The sequence below is a fragment of the Nicotiana attenuata genome, unplaced genomic scaffold (genome assembly GCF_001879085.1).
Source record: "Nicotiana attenuata strain UT unplaced genomic scaffold, NIATTr2, whole genome shotgun sequence".
Taxonomy (NCBI): Eukaryota; Viridiplantae; Streptophyta; class Magnoliopsida; order Solanales; family Solanaceae; genus Nicotiana; species Nicotiana attenuata.
This window is the reverse complement of record NW_017671973.1, coordinates 167,981-176,004: the sequence shown is the minus strand read 5'-3', so window position 1 is coordinate 176,004 and position 8,024 is coordinate 167,981. Positions and strand designations below refer to the sequence as shown.

Genomic DNA, 8,024 nt, shown 5'->3' with positions numbered 1-8,024 from the left:
TGTATGGTGATTTGTGTGTGTTTTAGTATATATACATATATATATATATATATATATATATATATATATATATATATATATATATATATATATATATTGGAAGTATAGTTTTTTATTAGAAGTAAGAATAAATGTATCAGAAATCTCCATTCATTTCTTATGGATATGGTTGGTCATGTCATGTTTGTTTTTATTATCTGAGAACTTAATTATGTATGTCTTGTTTTCGTTTGCATGTAATTGTCATCTATGTTTAAGTAAAATTATATTATTCTTTCTTTTTATAATTATTTCTTTGTTACTATGTTGCATTTCATTTTTTAGGATAGTGTTTGATTGCATGTGCCCTATAGCTAGTGTTTTGTCTAACTTGTTTCAACCCCCTATCATATCCTGCCTGATTGGTCAAAACTATCTAGGAAAAACTATCAGAATATTCCCGGGAGCTTTTATGCGCACCAATTCGATCTTGTAAATGGAATGCATGTGCTAGTCAAGATGGTGTAAGTCTCAATGGAGAAATACGATTTATAATGCAACGCAACTTATAAATCGCATTTAGTAAATGAAACTTATACATCGCATTTGCTAAACGCAACCTATAAATCGATTTTCACAAATTGATATATAATTTTTGTAATTTTTACGTCGCATGCAGTGCCGGAGATAGGATTTTTATTGAGGGGAGTCAAAATATAAAAAAACAAACTCATGACCAAGAAGTCAAGGGGTGTCATTATAGTGAATATACATTTTTTTTTAAAAATTACCAAGCTAAACAGTGTAATTTTTCGACGAAAAAGTGTCGGTTGACAACCCTTGGGTGCATGTGGCTCCGCCACTGGTCGCATGTACTTACCATCATGCATATAAGAAGGAAAAAAAGACTTTTTGTACATCTCATTATAATTTGTGATATGAGAGCATATCATTAACAATAAACTTAGAAGTTTATGTCAGATTAAATGGTACACACTAGTTTATGAACTCTCTCAAGTTTCTCGAATCAAAAAGTGTAAATAATTTTTTCATGATTTTAAAATAGACATTACAGAAATTGCAAAGTTTAACTGATTGAATGCATAGATGAACTTTATTTGTATAACTAGAAAAAGTTATAGTCAGAATTACAGACACTATTCCTAGTCAAAAATTGGTGCTCAGTTCGCGAAAAACTTTCGAAGAAACTACCAAAATATATAAATGCGTCAGTTGAGCAGCATTTTCTAATTATTCCTTAAGAATATGTCGTGGGTTCTGTTATTTTCTTGCCTTTTCAATTTTGAAGGCTTAGGTTATGAAGGAAATCCAAATTAATTAATTTGTGTTTCTTTTCTCACTCGGTTTCAATATCCATATTGTGGTCCAGCTAAATTTGAATTCGTGATGAATAATCTCTTATTAAGAGATTTAAAGCGCTTCCTAACAAATGCGACTCCATATACCTAGACTCGAACACCACATCTCTTGTTATTGACAATGTGTTTTTTTACTTTCTCTTGCATTAATTCGTGCAATTCGTACAGATCTCATATGTATAAAAATATATCTTTACATAAATAGTCGGTCATATTAATTGTTTACTTTTTCTAACCATATGCATAGACTATAAATTAATTATACACAATTGCACACATGTAATACATAAATTATGCATATATTATATATTCACCGGTTATTTTTTATTTAAGTGGTAGGGTGGACGGTTATTTCAGTTAATTCTTCTAAAAGTAAATCTCTTATATGTAAAAAAAAAAGAGAACAACATGCTCAAAAGGAAAACGTTATCACACCATTTTATAATTAACACAAATATTAAATGATGACTTAATTTTATTCATAACTTGTTACAACAAGCTCTAAAAAGCTGCAAGATTATTACTATTACATCTTGAGGCTTTACTAAGTACAAAAGTTTTATATATTGCTCCACATGATGATAAGTTGTGAGGCTTAGCTTCAATATAGTGACCTAATTATCCATGGATGGCCTCACCTTTGTAGGAGCAGCACCTGCTGCAACCATTGTAATTCCGGCGGCCGCAGCAACCATAGCGGCAGTATCCTCCACCACCACCGCGTCCACCACCACCACGTCCACTGCCAGGATAGCCACCACCACCATGTCCCCCACGGGGGTATCCACCACCACCACGGTCGCCGTCAGGATGTCCGCCACCACTAAGGGGGGATTCCGCCGCCAGGGTTTCGGCTAACGGGGTATCCGGGGGCAGGGTATCCTACATAACTGTATTGAGCTTCATGTACTTCATTCTTGTTATTGGGTTTCTTCGCTGCATCAATTGTGAAAATAAGAATGTTGTTCTTTAACTGCTTTATTATTCTTCCTTTTTTTTAGCTTATTATGTGATCCTTACACAGAATTACGAAGAAAATATGCAATCCATAAAGTTGTAAGATTTATGATTATATTTTAGAAGGTTTAAAATATGTTTTCCCAGGATTAATTATCCCGTGATTATTATTCCACTCTCCCATAAATATAAAAATAATGCAACAATCCCGGGATAACTAATTGCGGGATCAGTTATACCATGATATTATCCCAACCAAACGTTGAAAACTTATCTAAAATTTAATCCCCGGATTAAGTATCCCTTATCCCTCATACAAAGCGAGCCCTAAGAGTCTTGGTCCAGGGGCGTATCTAGGTCATAGGATATGGGTTCACGTGAACCCATACTCCTCTCATCAAATCATATATAAAAATATTATATTTCTTGAAAAGTACTTAATTATATGTGTGTGCACACATGCTCAAAGACTCTTCTGGTATAATAATTGCACCTCTACATGAAATTGACGGTTCAAATCCCAATTCGGATGGACTAATTTTTGGAATGGAGTATAGGTATATACATGAATATCACTAAAATTTTAAAAAAGAATATAATTTTGAACCTTAATTTCAAAAGTATACCTAAAATTAAGCACGTCAAATGTAAATTTTAAATCCACCTCTGTATAATATTACACACATCCTCTTGAACACCCCCCTCTGTCTTGGTCAAGCTAACATTAGTAAAGGTTACAGATCCACTAATACAATTGTAATTAACGTATCGTGTTATTATTATCCTAGTAATTATACAACTTAGTAAATATGTGGTAATTTCAAACTATAGTTAAGGTACCTACTTGTTTTAATGGGATTTAAATAGTATCTTTATGACACGTTAAACTCTAATTGGAAAGGTTAAATAATTTCACCAGATAAAAATATGACAACATTGAATTAAGTAGAGAATTGAACATATATGCAAATAATGAGAGGGTTCTTACAGCCCTCTTCTGAAATGGTGGAAGTCTCAGCCAACTCCCTAGCTAAAACCTCAGAGCTTATCATTAGAAAAATGGCCAAACAAAGGCCAAGAAACAGAAATACCTTGGAACCCATCTTTTGTTAAAACTTAGTTATGATAATTGAAATTGAAGGATGGAGAAATTGATGCATTCTTCGGCTCTATTTATAGTAAGATTTGAGTACTTAACTTTGATTGAATAGAAAGGTACTATTAATTTCTGAGGGGACCAGTATTTAGTTGGCAGGAGTGGAGAGTGAAGATTTCACATTTGAGTTCTAAAGAGATATTTGCATAACTCCTATACGCTATCAGTGTATATATGTTTTGCATTATCAGGGCTCTATTTACGGTAATATTTCGAAAATGTGCAAGATGAGAAACCCCTGCATTATATAAGATGGAGTATTTAATTAAATATGTGGTGTAGTTTAATTAGGCGTAAAATTTTACGAAAGAAATATTAATGAATTTTGGAACTTGTCATCTTAAGACTGCGACAAATTTTTGTAACTATAAATATGTGTTATTAAATAAAAATAAGAATTTAACGTTAAATTATGTTGGAAAAATATTGGATAAAGGGGAATAAGATTTAGCTTGAGGCGTGTCAAGAACACTGTCCTTAAGGATATTTCGCACACTGTGGGCGTATCTCTCAGGATTCAACAAGCTCTTCTAGTATAACTAGAAGCAAAAACAACAAAGATTAATGAAAAGAAAACCCCGCACAAAAGAAAAGGTAAGAAAAGTTTTTAATTTTGTTCACTTTATTCCAACCTGAAGACAAAGAGGTATAATATAGTCTAAAAGAGAAGTAGACTATCTGTTCCATATTACAGACTATTCAAAGATGTTGACCATCAGAAACGTTCAATCCATAAAGGTTATTTCCCACCCTCGGGTCGTGATGGCTCCTACTAATAGGAGCTAGGCAAGCCAACTTAATTAGCAATTTCATTAAACACATGATCCTTTTTAATAATTAACGGCATTAAATAAAGGCGACAGAATTAAAATCATAGCGGAAGACTTAAATGTAGATAGACGATCAATAATACAGAAGTTCCAACACATATATCTCTACCCCGGAACTGGAGTCACATCCTCACGAACATCTAAGGAGTACTACATATAAAGTCTGAAAGAAACATAATCTGTTTATCTCGGGAACAATGAGATGACAGCCAAAGCGTAAAGATAGAAGGGAGACGCCGGGCCTGCGGACGCCTGCAAGCTACCTCGGGTCTCTCTGGACTGAAGGTTCGCCCCCGTGCTAAAGCTGCTGCTGCTGCTCAATACCTGGACCTGTGCAAAAATGCACAGAGTATAGCATCAGCACAACCGACCCCATGTGCTGGTAAGTGCCTAGCCTAACCCCGGCGAAGTAGTGACGAGGCTAGACTGGACCTCACATAAACCTGTACAATTATAATATACATTAGAAATCGAAGTACAAGGCAACTAACAGTATGGGAAGGGAAGCATGCTGTGGGGAAATAACAACATTAACAGTAAATTCAAAGTAATCAATCTAGGTGCAATTGAAATTTAAGGCGAACAAGAAACTAATACCAACACTAATCATATTTGCATCAATAACTGTTGCGGCGCGCAACCCGACCCTAATACATTTCAACACTGTTGCGGCGTGCAACCCGATCCACAATTATCACTGTTACGCGTGCAACCCGATCCACAATTAATATTGTTGCGGCGTGCAACCCGATCCACAATTATCATTGTTGCGGCGTGCAACCCGATCCACAATTAACATTGTTGCGGTCTGCAACCCGATCCACAATTATCATTGTTGCGGCGTGCAACCCGATCCACAATTAACATTGTCGCGGCGTGCAACCCGATCCACAATGTATACCTCTCAACCTTGCCCAAGCAACAATCACAAATAAAGGGCAAGGGAGTAAACAAGTATTTGGAAAGAAATCCCAACAAGGGTACACAAACAACCAATAACAACTATGCAAGAGTAAATCGTTATTTCTCTTTTCTTTCATTTTCATAGCCTAACTCTCATTAGCACTCGTGTCAAGCTCTAAGGCATTTCTCATTTCACATGCTCTCACCATCTGTGTTTCAGACCGAGCCAATGCTCCACGAAGTTCTACAATCACAATATCTTTCACAGTGTGTATACCACGTATAGAAGCCATCAATGACATGGAAGGCATAACAATATCCAAACAACTCACATATAAGAACTCACGGTCATGCTAGACCCCAATGTATAGGAACTCGTCACCATGCCTATACATCGCACTCGATCATTTAGCAGTTAGCAAACAAGACTTGTCTCCTAATCCCTCAAGCTAGGGTTAAACTAAACACTTACCTCAACTTCCACGGCCAATACAATCCTCCACGACCGCTTTCCCTCTCGAATTCGGCTCCAACTCGACCAAATCTATGCAATGAGGACTTCATGATATCAATATGTGCTAAACAAATCAAACCCAATGACTAATTATAGCTTTTTCATCAATTTACCCCAAAAGGTCAAAAATGCCCCCGGACCCACATGGTCAAAACCCGAGGTTTGAACCAAAACCCGTTTACCCATTCCCCCATGAACTCAAATATGCAAGTTATTTTGGAATCGGACCCCGAATTGAGGTCCAAAACCCCCAATTTAAAAAAACCTAGGTTCTACCCTAAATTCCCAATTTCCCCATTAAAACCTTTGTTTTGAAGTTGAAATTATGTTTAAGGATGTTAAGGAGTAAAGAAAATCAGTTAGAAAATACTTACCAATCGTTTTGAAGAAGTGAAATCGTTTGGAAAATCGCCTCTTATGTTTTGGGTTTTGAAAAAGTGAAAAATGACTGAAAATCCCGACCTTATATAGTGTGCTGAAGACTGGCGCGGACCGCACAAAAATGCACCGCGGCCGCGCCGAGGAAGGGAAGAAAAATGACTCTCTGAACCTACCCAGCGCGGACCGCACTGATTTGGTGTGCGGCCGCGCTGGTCGAATGGACCCAAGACTCACTCTCTGAATCTCCCAGCGCGGACCGCACTGATTTGGTGCGCGGCCGCGCTGGTCGACCTAGACTTCACTGGCCCTCTGAACCTAGCCACCCGTACCGCGCAGAGATGCACCGCGGCCGCGCGGCTTCCAGCGTGGACCGCGCGGAAACGACCGCGGCCGCGCTGGGGGCCTGCAAATCCCTGAACCTGCAACCATCTGCTATTTTTCTAGCCTCAAACCCCCGAGCCCTCGGGGCTCCAAACCGAACATACATATAAGTTCAAAAACATCCTACGGACTCATCCGTGCGATCAAGTCGCCCAAACAACATCAAAATCATCAAATTAGGCCTCAAGACCCAGGATTTCCTTCCAATTTTCATCAAACATCAAGTTTAGAGTTTTTAGTCCAAAACACGTCAAACGACGTCCAAATTCAACCAAACTTTACAGAAAGTACTTAAGCCGTATATAAGACTTGTACCGGGCAACGGAACCATAATACGAGCCCGATACCACAGTCTTTTAATCAAATTCCATTTCCAATTTCCTTAATTATTTCTAGAAAATAATTTCACACAAAAATTCATTGCTCGGGCTTGGGACCTCAGAATTTGATTCCGGGCATACGCCCAAGTCCCATATTTTCCTACGGACCCTCCGGGACCGTCAAATCACGGGTCCGGGTCCGTTTCCCAAAACTTTGACCGAAGTTCAGAGCATATCCTCCAAATCTGAATAGTCCACTCGGACTGACCGTCCGTCTGGGGATGAAATGTTGTGCTCAAGTCTACCCGCGTGCCCAACGCTCGCTGAATCGCTCTCCAGAAACGTGAGGTAAACTGCGTACCCCGATCCGAAATGATAGACACGGGCACACCATGAAGGCGAACAATCTCCCGAATATAGATCTCAGCGAACCTCTCAGAAGAATAGGAGACTGCCAGAGGAATGAAATGCGCTGACTTGGTCAGCCTATCAACAATAACCCATATCGTATCAAACTTCTTCCGGGTCAACTGAAGTCCAGTAACGAAGTCCATTGTAATCCGCTCCCATTTCCACTCGGGAAGCTCAATCCTCTGATGTAAACCACCCGGCCTCTGATGCTCGTACTTAACCTGCTGACAATTCAAACAACGAGCCACATATGCTACGATATCCCTCTTCATCCTACGCCGCCAATAATGCTGCCGCAAGTCCTGATACATCTTCGCGGCGCCCGGGTGAGTAGAGTACCTGGAGCTATGGGCCTCCTCTAAAATCAACTCTCGAAGCCCATCCACATTGGGCACACAAACTTGCCCCTGCAATCTCAAAATACCATCATCGTCTAAGGTAACCTGCTTGGCACCTCCTCACTGCACCGTGTCTCTAAGGACACATAAATGGGGATCATCAAACTGCCGATCACGGATACGCTCCAATAATGAAGAACGAGCAACCGTGCAAGCTAACACTCTGCTGGGCACAGAAATATCCAACCTCACAAATCGATTGGCCAAGGCCTGAATATCCAAAGCAAGCGGCCTCTGACTGACTGGAATATAAGCAAGACTGCCCATACTGCTGACTTGCTACTCAAAGCGTCGGCCACCACATTGGCCTTACCCGGGTGATATAAAATAGTGACATCATAATCCTTCAACAACTCCAACCACCTCCCCTGCCTCAAATTCAACTCCTTCTGCTTGAACAAGTACTGAAGACTCT

The 8,024-nt window shown here is 39.0% G+C and overlaps 1 pseudogene across 1 annotated transcript; it reads right to left on the bottom strand.

Moving 5' to 3' along the window:
* Positions 1-1,813: 1,813 nt before the first annotated feature.
* LOC109211119 lies at positions 1,814-3,439 on the bottom strand (annotated as a pseudogene). The gene is made up of 2 exons (XR_002065662.1): positions 3,304-3,439; positions 1,814-2,294 (listed from the first exon to the last, which is right to left on the bottom strand). The product of XR_002065662.1 is annotated as a glycine-rich protein-like (transcript).
* Between the last annotated feature and the right edge of the window lie 4,585 nt (positions 3,440-8,024).